Source organism: Macaca nemestrina, chromosome 10, assembly GCF_043159975.1.
Source record: "Macaca nemestrina isolate mMacNem1 chromosome 10, mMacNem.hap1, whole genome shotgun sequence".
Classification (NCBI taxonomy): domain Eukaryota; kingdom Metazoa; phylum Chordata; class Mammalia; order Primates; family Cercopithecidae; genus Macaca; species Macaca nemestrina.
Genome location: NC_092134.1, coordinates 79,815,155 through 79,831,240, shown reverse-complemented (window position 1 = coordinate 79,831,240; position 16,086 = coordinate 79,815,155). Strand labels below are relative to the sequence as shown.

Genomic DNA, 16,086 nt, shown 5'->3' with positions numbered 1-16,086 from the left:
GAGCCAATATCATGGCACTGCATTCTAGCCTGGGTGACACAGTGAGACTCTGTCTCAAAAAAAAAAAAAAAAAAAGGCAAGTGAGGCCAATGCATTTTAAAAAAATTTCCCAATGATAGCTGTTTATCCTGAGCCAATGCATTTTAACATAGCAGTACTAAAAAGTTCACAGATGTGGTTTCAAATTCTATACCACAGCTAACCTTTATGAAACTATCACTTTCCAGATTTTACGTAGTATCAAAGAAGACTATATACAATTACCTGAAAATAATCCTTTCTTTTCCCATTACATTGTTTTCTTCATATACTTAAACCAAAATGACATATCTTAACAGACTGAATGCAGAAGCAGATATGAGAATCCAGCTGTGTTCTATTTAGCCAGACATTAAAGAGATCTGAAGTCCTTCCCCCAAATTCTTTTTAAACTATATATTTATGTTAACATGTAACGGGTTTGTTCTTATTTTAAAGTAAATTAATAAATATTTTTAAAACTTATCTCATAATTGCTAATATGTTAAGTATCAACAGATATAACCCAGATAAACAAATACTCTTTGGAGTCCTCAATAATTTTACTTTATTATTTTATTTTTTTTTGAGACAGGGTCTCACTCTGTTGCCCAAGCTGGAGTGCAGTGGCACAATCTCAGCTCACTGCAACCTCTGTCTCCTTGGCTCAAATGATCCTCCTACCTAAGCCTCCTGAGTAGCTGGGACTACAGGAGTGCACCAACAAACTCGGGTAATTTTTTAAATTTTTGTAGAGACGAGGTCTCACTATATTACCTAGGCTAGTCTCAAACTCCTGGACTCAAGCAATCCCTCCACCCCCACCTCAACCCCCCCCAAGTGATGGAATTACAGGTGTGAGCCACTAGGCCTGGCCCTCAGTAATTTTTAAGAATATTATGGGGTGAATTCTGAGACCAAAAAGTTTGAGATCCACTGCTTTAAGAAATACACAAGCAGTTGGCCGGGCGCGGTGGCTCAAGCCTGTAATCCCAGCACTTTGGGAGGCCGAGACGGGCGGATCACGAGGTCAGGAGATCGAGACCATCCTGGCGAACACGGTGAAACCCCGTCTCTACTAAAAAAATACAAAAAACTAGCCGGGCGCGGTGGCGGGCGCCTGTAGTCCCAACTACTCGGGAGGCTGAGGCAGGAGAATGGCGTGAACCCGGGAGGCGGAGCTTGCAGTGAGCTGAGATCCGGCCACTGCACTCCAGCCTGGGCGACAGAGCGAGACTCCGTCTCAAAAAAAAAAAAAAAAAAAAAAAAAAAAAAACAAGAAATACACAAGCAGTAGAAGGCCCTAGATTGATCAATCAGAAGGCTGAAATTAATTTCTGGATTTCAAGCTCAGACATGCAGAAACTGGCTTCAAAGAAAGGAGCCAGCTTAAATAGACCAAATAGTTTTGCAGCAAATGACTGAAGACAGATGAGAGTGAGAATTAGGCTGAATCATGTTAGGCAACACATAGCCAAAGCTTAGAACCTATCTGGAAGCAGCTTTATACAGGCAACTACCTGAAGTTTCTTTTAAGGCTCTCTAGACTTTCAGAGGATTCCAGGACTATTTTGAGCTATCCCCAGAAAGGTTAATAAAGCAAAAACAAAGAAGCAACAACTTGCTAAAGTGACAGCAGGAAGCAAAGTTAGAAATAACTGGAGAACATTATATTTATCTATGTTTGGCCTCACTGTGCATTTTAGAAGTTAAAAAACTCCTGGAAACTGATAGGATGCTGAACAAAAACTAAACAAAAAATTCTGTTTTTTTCCTGCTCATTTTCAGATAAAGTATGATCCTCAAAACAATAAGCCAAAAGTAATCGACCCCAAAACACTGATCTTTTAAAATTATCTTTTAATTTAAAGGACCAATTTAAAATCTTAAACAGGCTGCAAAGAACAAAAAACCTGACAGGCTTTAATATTAAAGTATAAGCTTGGTTCTGGGTAGGAAACAGCTGCACTATCCCACAACGACAATCGCTGAGACACTTATAAGTTCTCAGGAAAAAATATTTATTTCCTAAGTCTGTCCACATATTTTCAACAGTGATCTATTTGGGGTTATTCCAATGCTCGCCAATTCACTCTCACCAGTCCCAAACATGTACGTGTAAAGTATTAGCAAACTACTGTTAACCAAAACTTTAAAAAATAAGTTGAAGAAAATGGTGCTGGCTGGGCACGGTGGCTCACGCCTATAATCCTAGTACTTTGGGAGGCCAAGGCAGGCAGATTGCCTGAGGTCGGGAGTTCAAGACCAGCCTGGCCAGAATGGTGAAACCCTGCCTCTACTAAAAATACAAAATTAGCTGGGCGTGGTGGCAGGCACCTATAATCTCAGCTACTTGGGAAGCTGAGGCAGGAGAATCGCTTGAACCCAGGAGGCAGAGGTTGTAGTAAGCAGAAATTGTGCTATTGCACTCCAGCCTGAGCAACAGGGCAAGACTCTGTCTCAAAAGAAAAGAAAAAGGAAAAAAAAAAGAAAAAGAAAATGGTGCTACAGGAGTCATGTTGGTACCACAAATATGATGTTAAATAAAACCAACAAGGTGTCATTCAAATTTGATACAACTTAAATAAATATTACTGGCAAGAAACTTGGTACCAACATGAATCATTTACAGTAATTAATTATGTCACATTCAACAAATCATCCTGATTTTATAATACAGTTAGGGGCTGGAAGTGGTGGCTCACACCAGTAATCCCAATATTTTGGGAAGCTGAGGCAGAAGGATCGCTTGAGGCCAGGAGTTTTAGACCCCTCGGCAAGAAAGTGAAATCCTTTCTCTGCAAAATAATTAAAGATTGGCTGGATCGGAAGCGAGGTGGTGTGTGTCTGCAGTCCCAGCTACTTGGGAGGCTGAGGCAGGAGGACTGGAGGATCACTTGAGCACAGGAGTTCAAGGCTGCCAGTGAGCTACGATCACGCCACTGCACTCCAGCCTGGGTGACAGGCCCAGACCCATCTCTAAAAATAATAATAATAATAATAATAATAATAATGAGTCAGACATATTCCTATTTCAAAAAGAATGGTTGTGCCCTATTTTTCAATCTGACAGAATGTTTTTTTCTTACTGCATGGTAATTTTTAAGGCCCCCCAAAAATTGACCGGTTTAGCACACAAACATTCCCTGTCTACTACAGCGAAAAGAAGCAATCTATCAGATCAGGAGAAAACAGTAAGTAATTCCATTCGAAGGAAGCAAGCTGGGTTTTGTGAGAAGGTGGGGCTGTGGCAAAACATGTTACCACAGATGTCCATGCCACAAGCTCATGAAATGACTTTTTTAGCTAAATCTTGGCTCCTGTTAGTTTAGTTTTTGGTTTTTTTGAGCCAGGGTCTCACTCTGTCACCCAGGCTAGAGTGCAATGGCGTGATCTCAGCCCACTGAAACCTCCGCCTCCCAGGCTCAAGTAATCCTCCCTCCTTGGCCTCCCAAGTAGCTAGGACTAAAGGCGTGCACCACCAAGCCCAGCTAATTTTTAAATTTTTTTGTAGAGATGGGGTCTCCCTGTGTTGCTTAGGCTGGTCTCAAACTCCAAGCTCAAGCAATCTGCCTGCCTCAGCCTCCCAAAGCGTTGGGATTACATGTGTGGGCCACCTCACCCAACCTACACTTTCATAGACTTTCACGATATTTATTAAGAAGAGATGCAAAAAAAAAAAAAAAAAAAAAAAGAGATGCAGTATTGAACAGAAAAAAAGAAACTTTATGCACATTCTGGTTTCAAATGTATGGGAACACTGAGGATTAAAATTGCCAACAGATAAGAAAAAGCGTGGCGGGCCCGGTGGCTCATGCCTGTAATCCCAGCACTTTAGAAGGCTGAGGTGGGCGGACTGCCTGAGTTCAGGAGTTTGAGACCAGCCTGGGCAACACAGTGAGACCCCATCCCTACTAAAATACAAAAAAAAAGGCCAGGCGCGGTGGCTCACGTCTGTAATCCCAGCACTCTGAGAGGCCGAGGCGGGTGGATCATGAGGTCAGGAGATCGAGACCATCCTGGCTAACACGGTGAAACCCCGTCTCTACTTAAAAAAAAAACAAACAAACACACACACACAAAAAACTAGCCGGGCGAGGTGGCAAGCGCCTATAGTCCCAGCTACTCGGGAGGCTGAGGCAGGAGAATGGCGTAAACCCGGAAGGCGGAGCTTGCAGTGAGCTGAGATCCGGCCACTGCACTCCAGCCTGGGCGACAGAGCGAGACTCCATCTCAAAAATAAATAAATAGGCCGGGCGCGGTGGCTCAAGCCTGTAATCCTAGCACTTCGGGAGGCCGAGACGGGCGGATCACGAGGTCAGCAGATCGAGACCATCCTGGCTAACCCAGTGAAACCCCGTCTCTACTAAAAAATACAAAAAACGTGGCGGGCGCCTGTAGTCCCAGCTACTCGGGAGGCTGAGGCAGGAGAATGGCATAAACCCGGGAGGCGGAGCTTGCAGTGAGCTGAGATCCGGCCACTGCACTCCAGCCTGGGCGACAGAGCGAGACTCCGTCTCAAAAAATAAATAAATAAATAAATAAATAAAATTAAATTAAATACAAAAAAAAAAAATTGGCCAGGAGTAGCAGTGTGTGCCTGTAATCCCAGCTACTCAGGAGGCTAAGCCAGGAGAACTGCTTGAACCTGGGAGGCAAACTGCAGTGAGCCGAGACTGTGCCACTGCACTCCAGCCTGGGCAACAGAGCGAGACTCCGTCTCCAAAAAAAAAAAAAAAAAAAAGAGATGAGAAAAAACTAACAACCTGAAGTCAAGAGTTTGTAATGAGTTTTACTGTAAACTTATGTATTCTTTCTTTCTTTGAGACAGGGTATCACTTTGTTGCCCAGGCTGGAGTGCAGTGCTGCAACCTTGGCTGGCTGAAACCCTTGCTTCCTGGGCTGAAGCAATCCTCCCACTTCAGCCTCCCAAGTAGCTGGGGCTACAGACGTGCGTCACCACACTCGGCTAATTTTTGTATTTTTTGTAGAGACAAGGTTTCGTCATGTTGCCCATGCTGGTCTCAAACTCCTGGGCCCAAGCCTCCCAAAGTGCTAGGATTACAGGTGTGAACCACTGTGCCCAGCCAATGCTTACGTATTATGTTCTTCTTAAAACTACTATACTAGGCCAGGCACAGCGGCTCACACCTGTAATTCCAGCACTTTGGGAGATCAAGGTGGGTGGATCACTTGAGGTCAGGGGTGCGAGACCAGCCAGGCCAACATGGTTGAAACCCCGTCTCTACTAAAAATACGAAAATTAGACAGGCATGGTGGTGGGCACCTGTAATCCCAGCTACTCAGGAGGCTGAGGCAGAAGAATTGCTTGTAATCAGGAGCCGGAGGCTGCAGTGAGCCAAGATCGTGCCACTGCACTCCAGCCTGGGTGACAGAGCAAGACTATGTCTCAAAAAAAAAATTAAAAAAAAAAAAAAAAGACTAATATACTAACTCACCTTTGCTTTGGTTGGGAACCTTTCTTAAATGTTGGCCTACAAAAATTTAAAAGCTTATCTTTTTACACAAGTTTATCTTTTCATACAACCTTTCCTGAATTGTAACACTCATCCTTCATTTCTGAGGAAGTGATATAGCAAATACTTTCAAAATGGAATTGAATCTTGCCTCATTGTATACAGGCAGTCAGTACATTATACAGAAGACCAAAAAAAAAAGTTTTTAAACAAAAGGACAAACAAGAGAAAGGAAGGAAACAAAATACTATGATTTAACAGGAACAAAACCCAACATTCTTTCAACACAAAGTGTCCACAAGGGAAATGTCGAAGAGAAAATGTCATGATAAAATATTTTTAAGATATAAAATGACCCCAATGCAAAATATTTGTTGTTGTTGATTTTTGTTTTGTTTTTAGCTCAAAGGAGTTATTATTTCTCGTCATTTATGTTCCTTACTTGTGTTTATCCATTCCCACCAATAGAAACATTTCAATTTTATTTTCTTTACAGTCTATTTTTCTTCCTGATTCTTCAAGAGTAAATTCCTTGATCTTAACTTCTATTTATGAATGTCTGGCCTGAAAAGGACCTTGAGGGGTTATCAAGTCCATCCTTCTGCTTTCCAGGAGAATTCATAACTAATACTATCAGATGAATGAGAAAGTATCAAAAGAAAATGCATTGGTTCCCTGACTAGTAGCATGCTAATTTAATATGCACATTCATTCACAATTTGCAATTTTTTAAAAATGAAAGTAAAAACTAAAATGCCAAAAGAGGAAGGTACTTTAAAAATGCATTTATCTGCTAAAATTGCTCAAACATAAATTCAACTGTCAGGTCTAAAATTAACAAGCAGGAAAAGTTGCTGGCTGCCAATATAAAGTCTTTAGTCCCTAGAGATGTCTTCTGAAGTTCTATCTCATTTGTAGCACCCTTCACCTACAACACATAGCCTGGTAAACTTAGACCATCCTTGCCAATCAACTACAATTATAAATGGCAAGTGTGTGTGTGTCTGTGTGTTTATAGTTGGTATAGGTTTTCATTCCAAACAGAAAATGAAAAGTTAGGGCCGCGATGGTTTTCGCCTGTAATCCCAGCACTTTGGGATGCCCAAGGAGGCGGATTGCCTGAGCTCAAGCATTCGAGACCACCCTGAGCAACATGGTGAAACCCCGTCTCTACTAAAACACAAAAAGTTAGCTGGGCACGGTGGTGGGCACCTGTAGTCCCAGCTACTTGGGAGGCTGAGGCACGAGAATTGCTTGAACCTGGGAGGCAGAGGTTGCAGTGAGCCAAGATTGCACCACTGCACTCCAGCCTGGGTGACACAGCAAGACTCTGTCTCCAAAAGAAAAAAACAGAAAATGAAAAGTTAGGTCTAAATTGGAGATGTCAATATTATGGGGAAGCTACATACAACTGTTCTTCAGAGAGTAGTTTAATTCTTTCATTTCTAAGTTAAAATGTCCAGGGAATAAAGTTTTTTTCTAAAAGAGTTTCCAGGACGGGTACAGTGGCTCACGCTGTAATCCCAGCACTTTAAGAGGCCCAGGCAGGCGCATCACCTCAGGCCAGGAGTTTGAGACCAGCCTGCAATATGGTGAAACCACGTCTCTACTGAAAATACAAAAATTAGCCATGCGTGGTGGCATGTGCCTGTAGTCCCAGCTACTTGGGAGGCTGAGAGGGAGAACTACTTGAACCCAGGAGGCAGAGGTTGCAGTGAGCTGAGATTACGCCACTGCACTGCATCCTGGGAGACAGAGCGAGACTCTGTGTCAAAAAAAAAAAAAAAAAAAAAAGAAGTAGTTTCCAAAACAAGCTGGGCGTGGTGGCCCACGCCTGTAATTCCAGCACTTTGGGAGGCCAAAGCAGGCAGATCACCTGAGCTTAGGAATTCAAGACCAGCCTAGGCAACATGGGAAACCCCATCTCTACAAAAAATACAAAAATTAGATGGGCACGGTGGTGCACACCTGTAGTCCTAGCTACTCAGGAGGCTGAGGCAGGAGAATCGCTTGAGCCCAGGAGCGGAGACTGCAGTGAGCCAAGATGGCGCCATTGCACTCCAGCCTGGGAGACAAAGGGAGACCCTGTCTAGAAAAAAAAAAAAAAAGTTTCCGAAACAGAATTTCATTTAATGTCAAAAAATCTGGCCAGGTACGCGTGTAATCTCAGCACTTTGGGAGGCTAAGGCAGGAGGATTGCTTGAGCCCAGGAGTTCGAGACCAGCCCGGGAAACATGATGAGACCTCTACAAAAAATAAAATTAGCCAGGCATAGTGTCATGAGCCTTTAGTCTCAGCTACTCAGGAGGCTGAGGTAGGAGGATTGCTTGAGCCTGGAAGACTGAGGCTGCAGTGTGAGCCATGATTGTGCCACTGTGCTCTCGTCTGGACAACAGAGTGAGACCCTGTCTCAAAAAAAACAACCATGGTCGAGTGCGGTGGCTCATGTCTGTAATCCCAGCACTTTGGGAGGCCGAGGTGGGCGGATCACTTGAGGTCAGGAGTTCAAGACCAGCCTGGCCAACATGGAGAACACTCCCTATCTACTAAAAAAATACAAAAATTAGCGAGGTGTGGTGACACATGCCTGTAATCCCAGCTACTTGAGAAGCTAAGGCCAGAGAATCGCTTGAACCCTGGTGGCAGAGGTTGCAGTGAGCGTGCCACTGCACTCCAGCCTGGGCAACAGAGCGAGACTTCGTCTCAAAAAAAAAAAAAAAAAAAACAACCAAACAAAGAAAAAAACCACAACCAAAAGACAATAACGAAATAACAACAAAAAAATCCCTGCAACTATGAAGAAATATGGTTAATTTTCTATAATTATTTGAAAATGAAAAAAAAACAGGACTAGAAGTCTTGGAAATGGGAAAATTATAATTTTTTAAAATGTGGGGCAAGAGAGGTCGAGTACAGAAACTGTAGACTGGTGAAATATTATTTCTCAGAAAGATTCTAAATGAATTATTAAACAGATCACTTATGAACCACTGGCAAGTAATGCAATGATCTATAAACAGTAGCATAAGATACCCAAACAGCAACTAATATGCAACTTCGTTTTCTTTTTTGACAGGGTCACTAGCCTAGGAGTTCAGAGATGTCAGAGGCAGAATATACTGTATTTGGATTTCAACAGGATACCGCTTGCTATTTCATAGAAAATAAAGGTTAGATGATATAAAACAGCAGGTGGGATTCACAACTGAATTTTATCCAAAAGGCTAACAGATTAATGTTAACATAATGATAGTCTACTCATGTTGTATAGCATTGCTCTATCCTTATACATGTTTACCAGTGACCGAAAACAAAAACACACGTTTATCAAATTTATCAATAATACAAACATATGAGAAATGGTCAAGAGGTGAAATGACGTTATCAAGCTAAAACAACAAACCAAATTAACAAGATGATAATTACAGGGATAAACTTATGTAAAATTGTCAATTACATTAAAAAATCAACTACATGGCCGGGCGTGGTGGCTCACGCCTGTCATCCCAGCACTTTGGGAGGCCAAGGTGGGTGGATCACTTGAAGTCAGGAGTTCGGGACCAGCCTGGTGAAACCCCGTCTCTTCTAAAAATATTTTTAAAAATTAGTTGGGTGTGGTGGTGCAGGCCTGTAATCCCAACTACTCGGGTGGCTGAGGCAGGAGAATCGCCTGAACCCAGGGGGTGGAGGTTGCAGTGAGACAAGATTGAGCCACAGTACTCCAGCCTGGGTGACAGAGCAAGACTCTGTCTCAAAAAAAAAAAAAAAAAAAAAAAAATCAACTACACAAACTAATGTGATCTTAGGCTTTAAGAACAGAGGCATAGAGTGCAATAAAATAGAAGTTGTGCTTCCCACCGTAGTTTGTATTTATTAGATTATATCTGAGATGTTCAGACCTACATAAGGAACCATAAACCACTCAGATAACTAACTTGATGAAGAGCCTGAACTTTCATTAAAAATGTCACTTAAGAAATTGTACGGGCTGGGCTCAGTGGCTCATGCCTGTAATTCCAGCACTTTGGGAGGCCGAGGTAGGCAGATCACTTGAGGTCAAGAGTTCAAGACCAGCCTGACCAAAATGGTGAAATTCCATCTCTACTAAAAATACAAAAATTAGCTGGGCAAGGATGGCGGACATCTGTACTCCCAGCTACTCGGGAGGCTGAGGGACAAGAATCGCATGAACCAGGAAGGTGGAGGTTGCAGTGAGCTGAGATCACACCACCGCACTCTGGCCTGGGAAACACAGCAAGACTCTGTCTCATAAATAGTAGTAGTAGTAATAATAATAATAATAATAATAATAATAGAAATAGCTGGCCGCGAGAGGTGGCTCACGCCTGTAATCCCAGCACTTTGGGAGGCTGAGGCGGGCGGATCATGAGGTCAGGATATCGACACCATCCTGACTAACAGGGTGCAACTCCATCTCTACTAAAAATACAAAAAATTAGTCAGGCATGGTGGCAGGCGCCTGCTAGTCCCAGTTACTCGGGAGGCTGAGGCAGGAGAATGGCGTGAACCCAGGAGGCAGAGCTTGCATTGAGCCGAGATCGTGCCACTGCACTCCAGCCAGGGCAAAAGTGCGAGACTCCATCTCAAAAAAAAAAAAAAAAAAAAAAAAATAGCTTAAAGAACTTGGGGTATTGGCCGGGCGCGGTGGCTCAAGCCTGTAATCCCAGCACTTTGGGAGGCCGAGACGGGCGGATCACGAGGTCGGGAGATCGAGACCATCCTGGTTAACACGGTGAAACCCTGTCTCTACTAAAAAATACAAAAAACTAGCCGGGCGAGGTGGCGGGCGCCTGTAGTCCCAGCTACTCGGGAGGCTGAGGCAGGAGAATGGCGTGAACCCGGGAGGCGGAGCTTACAGTGAGCTGAGATCCGGCCACTGCACTCCAGCCTGGGTAACAGAGCGAGACTCCGTCTCAAAAAAAAAAAAAAAGAAAAAAAAAAAAAGAACTTGGGGTATTTACCCCCAAAGAGATGCCTCCTGTAATCCCAGCACTTTTAGAGGCCAAGGTGGGGAGATGGCTTGAGCCCAGGAATTCAAGAAGAGGCTGGGCAATGTCGGGAGACCCCATCTCTACAAAATATTTAAAAATTAGCCAGGCATGGTGGTGTGCACCTGTGGTCCCAGCTACTTGGAGGCTGGGAGGACTGCTTGAGGCCAAGAGTCCTAGCTACTCAGGAAGCTAGGACTAGAAGATCTTTAGCCCAGGAGTTTGAGGTTACAATGATCTATGATCACATCACTTGCACTCCAACCTGGGCAACATAGCGAGACCCTATCCCTAAAAGAATGAAAGCGGTAAGTGTCATGAAATACTTGAAGACTACCATGTTAACAAGGAACTAGATTTATTTATTGTGGCGTCAGATAACAGAACTAAAGAGCTTCAGCACAACGTAAAAAATGTTATAAAAGTAAAGCTTCAATAATGGAACACGGTATCTGTGAAGTGGACACTTTCTCCTTAGAGCATTCAGAAGTTAAAAGACCAACCATCAGCAATACCAGCTATGATATGTTTTCACATATCATGAATTTATTTGATCTCTCCTAAAAAAAAACCTCTTAGAGGAAGGCAACATGTCAAAATGAATAAATGTCAGAGAAGCTTAAAAATTATTTTCTTTGACATATTTTTAAAGAGACAGAAGACTTTTTCATGAACTCCAAAACCATAGGACCATTTTCTGAGAAACCAACAACAAAAGAAATGAATGCTTTTTCCTTTTAAATGAATGCTGCATTTGTTTTTCTCAAAGAAACATCTGTACCTTAACTTTAGTACTTTTATCAAGGGATAAAGGACAATTACATACCAGTATGCCAACTAGTCTCAAGAAGACAGCTAGTTTTATTAGACATTTACATGGAGTTCTATCTGTTCCACCTAAAACTTCCTTGCAAGGAGAAGGCTCCTCCTTATCAGATGTGGATAGGAGGCTGCGGTAATACTAACTCCCTCCCACTGTAGCCTAGGAAAAACTCAGTCTTGACATGCACAAAACAATAACTTCTGAGAGCTTCAGAGCAGCTGTGTTCAGACAGAGCCAGCAACTTTACTCCAGGCAAAGAATTAGTCTAAGAGTTGGCTGAAAAAACAATTTTCATTTTAGGTTGGAAATGAGGAAAGGAAAGAGAACAAGATACAGTAAGTGGAGCTATTAACATTTTAAAACCGTGGTAAACAAACATGTTTAAAAATTACAACACTGAAACTACCACAGGGTGTAAACTTTGATCCACAAGTTGAAAGACGAGCGGTGTTATCACTCTAGCTCTCTGCTAGATGGTAACACTAGTGAGAAAAAATAATCTTGGGTTTAATAGTGCCCTAGTCAAAGCCAATCACCAAGTCTAGGACAGAAGACCAAAACAAGGGACTCTGCTTCTCTCACTGGGTATTTTTTTGTGCTGCTGCCAGGCAAACTGGAAATTTTCTGAATGTCCAATAGCAATGCTCTTACTGTGAAATACTAGAACCCAGCTCAGTAGTTAATGCTAAAGGGTCAGCAATGAATTGGTCTCAATGTGCTATAGGGGCAACTTCTTGGCCAGGGAGAAAAGTTTCAACTGATTGCAGAAAACCAAAGGTTAATACAACTACATACTCTGGTTTCTCTTCATATAATAGCTTTCCTGATATTTCGGACATTATTTCACTTCTCAAAAATAAAAGGAGAAGAGAAGGAATGTAAAAGCAAAATCTACGCAAGAGCAAAGAAGTTATTAATTGGCTGTATTAGTCCAATTCGTTATTAAATGATACACAACTATCAAAGGGCAAAGCCCTGACCCTCTTCTGTACAGAATTAAGAACTGGTAAGACTACTTAGTAGAGCTGCCAAACTTTTCTTTAGCTTCTTTTCTTACAGACATGATACATTTCGCAAGAGCCTCCACTTACCTTACAACTTCCATGTGTAGGTACAAATTGTGTTTGATTTCCCCAGCCCTTGGCCTAAGACATTATGACATAGCTTTAGTTTCTGAGTCTGGACCCAAAGGAAAAAACTGAACATTTTTCACTTTCCTGAAATAACATGTCTATTTCATTTACACCATTTAAAAACATATTATATAAGTTAACTAAAACTGCAACCACCCATTCGACAACTCTTTGAGAGTGACTGGGAAGCCACATTTAACAAAACAAACTTCATTGTAGCATTTCTGCTTAGAATGCCCATAAAGACTGATATCTCTACAAGAATTACACTACTGCAAAATTTTTAAACACAGGACTCATGTGAGCTTGCTGAGAAAACTGTGCACACCCCCCACACACCTGTACTTAATATGACATGACCCTCAGAGATACTAAAACACCCTCTGTTAAGTAGAAAATAAACTTTTAAAGTTAGGAAAGTAGCAACGCGGGAATCTGGGTAGGAGGTGCCCTGGGTTGTAAACACCCTAGTCAGAGAACATAACAAGCAATTCAGAGCAACATATAAGTCCCTATGGGGCTCCAACTTGGACTGCTTTAAGTCCAAAGCCCACATCTCGGTGTTTCGGAAGAGTTTGGGAAATAGAAGAGAGGGAGAAGGAAAATCAGAGAAGCGATGAAAGTGTTCTATTTTTCTCCTTCTCAACTCCCATCCCAGCATCTTGGAGGCTGGTCACCAGTCTGGGTGCCATAACCACGAGAAGCCCTAAATCAATATCCCAACCACCTGATACCTAGGCAAAAGACATGTGTATATCAGCCATCTCCTTCCCAAACACTTCTCTTATCGCTCTCAAGGCTCATATCCTTCCAGAAGCCATGCCTTATGGCGACTCAGCTCACCCATACTGTCCTCTTAAATTCATTCACTTAATTTTCTCCAAATCCATACTTTCTCTCTGATATCATGTCCCTGATGTTCTTTTTATTAATTCAATCGAAATGCCACGACCCTCATTTCCTATAATCCACCCCTATCTATCTTTCCTGATAAACCCAACGGGGTGTTGTGTCACCAGATCAAGATCTTTGTTCTCATCTACTCATCCTACCTCCTGCCTATTACCCTTTTCCAATTCCAAGCTCCTAATCCCACTCTTTGGGAAGTCCTGGGTTTCTAACCTAGTTTAGTATCCCTCCTCTTTCTCCCATTCCACCCCATCCCATGATCCTTCCATTAGGCTCCACTAGACTACCCTTCCCTCAGGATTCAATTCCCCTCTCCTTGCCACGCCCTGCGCCCCCCGGGGCTACTTACCCCAAGTTCTCCCCACACTTCAAGCCTCTGGCCCCGCCTTCCCCCCAAAGGAAGGAGGCGGGAGTAGGGAGAGAAAAGGGGCGGCACTCGGCAAGGAAAAAGCGATCTCCCATTAGCGCTCATCGCCGCCAATCGAGGCTTCTTTCTCTCCTATTGGTCGGCTTTGGCCTATGCCCCCACCCTCTTCCTCAGACAGGGCCCGGCCACCGCCTCAGCGCCCCCGTCCAATACAGACTGGGAGGGGAGACCCCAGCCCGGAACGCTGGGACTGGCCAGAGTTGAAAGGGAGAGTCCCGTCAGATCATGGGCTAGCTAATGTTAAAAGGACTTACCGGCTGGTAGCTCCGTTGCCTTCCGCCTGCCCGCGCTCGGTCCTACAATCTCTCTGCAGCTCCTCTTTTCCCCCCTCGGCGGAACGGATACTTTCCTCCCGTCCGGCCAGGCGCGCTCAACTCTCGCGAGAAGTCGTGGGGCCGCGGGGGAAGGGCGAGATCCGTGGGGGCTGAGTTGGAAAGCGGCCGAGAGGCGGGGCTCCGGGAAAAGAAGGTGTTGGGCTTACTGTGGGCAGGGCTGGGGAGGGAGACTGAGCGAGTACTGTCCACACAAGTCACACGTGTTCGGCTGCAGAATCTAGCGGGAGAAAGAAAGGAAAAAGGAGAGAAGATCTTTACCGGTGCCTGTAGTGGTGGTGACCACTATCTTTCAGAGTCATCGCTTCCTTAACTGCAAAGTAAAATAACCTTAGCCCTAGAAATGAAGTCCATGTGTGGACAAAGCAATCCACCTGCACAGCAATTCTAACACTACCATTTTACTAGTCCTATTGCCTTGGGTGAAAATCTTCTCTTAGTCTCTGTACAATGGGACTAACAATCTCATTTTATTCAAATTGTTGTAATGATCAAATGAGGTACATGAAATTGCTTGAGGATTTTTTTTAAATCACTGTATTATTCAGCAAATATTTTCACAAAACGTAGGGCATACTACATGCAAAGCATTGTTCTAAGCATGGGGTTAAGGAGTTATCAACCCAGGTAGGATTTATATTTGAGTGAGGAAGGGGAGACAATTAAAAAGCCAATAAACACAAATATTTCAAATAGTGAAAAGTGCTTCAGGATAGTGAGACAGAAAGTTACTAGGAATGGGGAAGAAGCTTTACTCCTAGTGTTTGAAAGAAGACCTCTTTGAGGAAGTAACACACCAGGAGTTGAATTATGACTTGGGAAGATTTCAGGGGAATTATCAAATGCAAAGTCTATATTCAAAAATGTATAGGTCTTGTTCAAGACAAACCAGGAAAAGAAAAAAGAAAAACAAAAAACAGGCTGGTTGCAGTGACTCACGCCTGTAATCCCAATATTGCTAAACCAAGGCAAGAGGATTGCCTGAATCCAGGAATATGAGACCAGCCTGGGCAACATGGCGAAAACTCAGCTCTACAAAAAATACAAAATTAGCCGGGCATGGTGGCCTGCACTTGTAGTAGCTATTCAGGGGACTAAGTGGGAAGATCACTTGAGCCCAGATCAGGCCACTGCACTCCAGCCTGGGCAACAGAGTGAGATCCTGTCTCAATAAATAAATAAATAAAATAATCATCTTAAAATTTAACAAATTGTAGTTGACTTAAAATATTACCTACAGAATCTCTGTTCTCTCCTTTTGCAGCTTTATGTTACTTAGCTTTCTGAACTTTCTGTCTAGCATCTTATCTATCCTCACAGCACCCTCTGAGAGGTAGGAAGAATCTAGGTGATTTTTCCCTAGATATCTAAGGTGACACAGGTGTAGAATCACTTTCTTTCTTATGTAGTGAATTGAGAAAAGTTGAGAGGTGTCTTGGCTTCCAAACTACTCTCCCCTATAACAATTCCTACTTAAAAGAATACAATGATGGAAACATACCTTAAATTTGTAAGAAAAAATTGTATGTTGGCCGGGGGCGGTGGCTCAAGCCTGTAATCCCAGCACTTTGGGAGGCCGAGATGGGCGGATCACGAGGTCAGGAGATTGAGACCATCCTGGCTAACATGGTGAAACCCTGTCTCTATTAAAAAATACAAAAGACTAGCCGGGCAAGGTGGCGGGCGCCTGTAGTCCCAGCTACTCGGGAGGCTGAGGCAGGAGAATGGCATAAACCCGGGGGGCGGAGCTTGCAGTGATCTGAGATCCAGCCACTGCACTCCAGCCTGGGCAACAGAGTGAGACTCTGTCTCAAAAAAAAAAAAAAAAAAGGAAAAATTTGTATATTGGCCAGGCGCAGTGGCTCACGCCTGTAATCCCAGCTACTCAGGAGGCTGAGGCAAGAGAATCATTTGAACCCGGAAAGCGGAGGTTGCAGTGAGCCGAGATCGCGCCATTG

General features: G+C 43.3%; 1 protein-coding gene across 5 annotated transcripts in view; it reads right to left on the bottom strand.

The window, feature by feature from the left end:
- The window catches only part of LOC105474264 (cyclic AMP-dependent transcription factor ATF-7), a 128,694-nt gene extending 114,502 nt beyond the window's left edge, over window positions 1-14,192 (bottom strand). For 3 of the 5 annotated variants that reach the window (XR_011609139.1, XM_011728763.3, XM_011728766.3), the window contains exon 1: window positions 14,051-14,192. The gene's annotated coding sequence lies outside the window, so the exon portion shown is untranslated. Of the gene's footprint in view, window positions 1-12,418; window positions 13,664-13,718; window positions 13,789-14,050 lie in introns of those variants that run through there. The other 2 variants (XM_011728764.3, XM_071071648.1) reach the window with 2 other exon arrangements.
- Window positions 14,193-16,086: the final 1,894 nt, after the last annotated feature.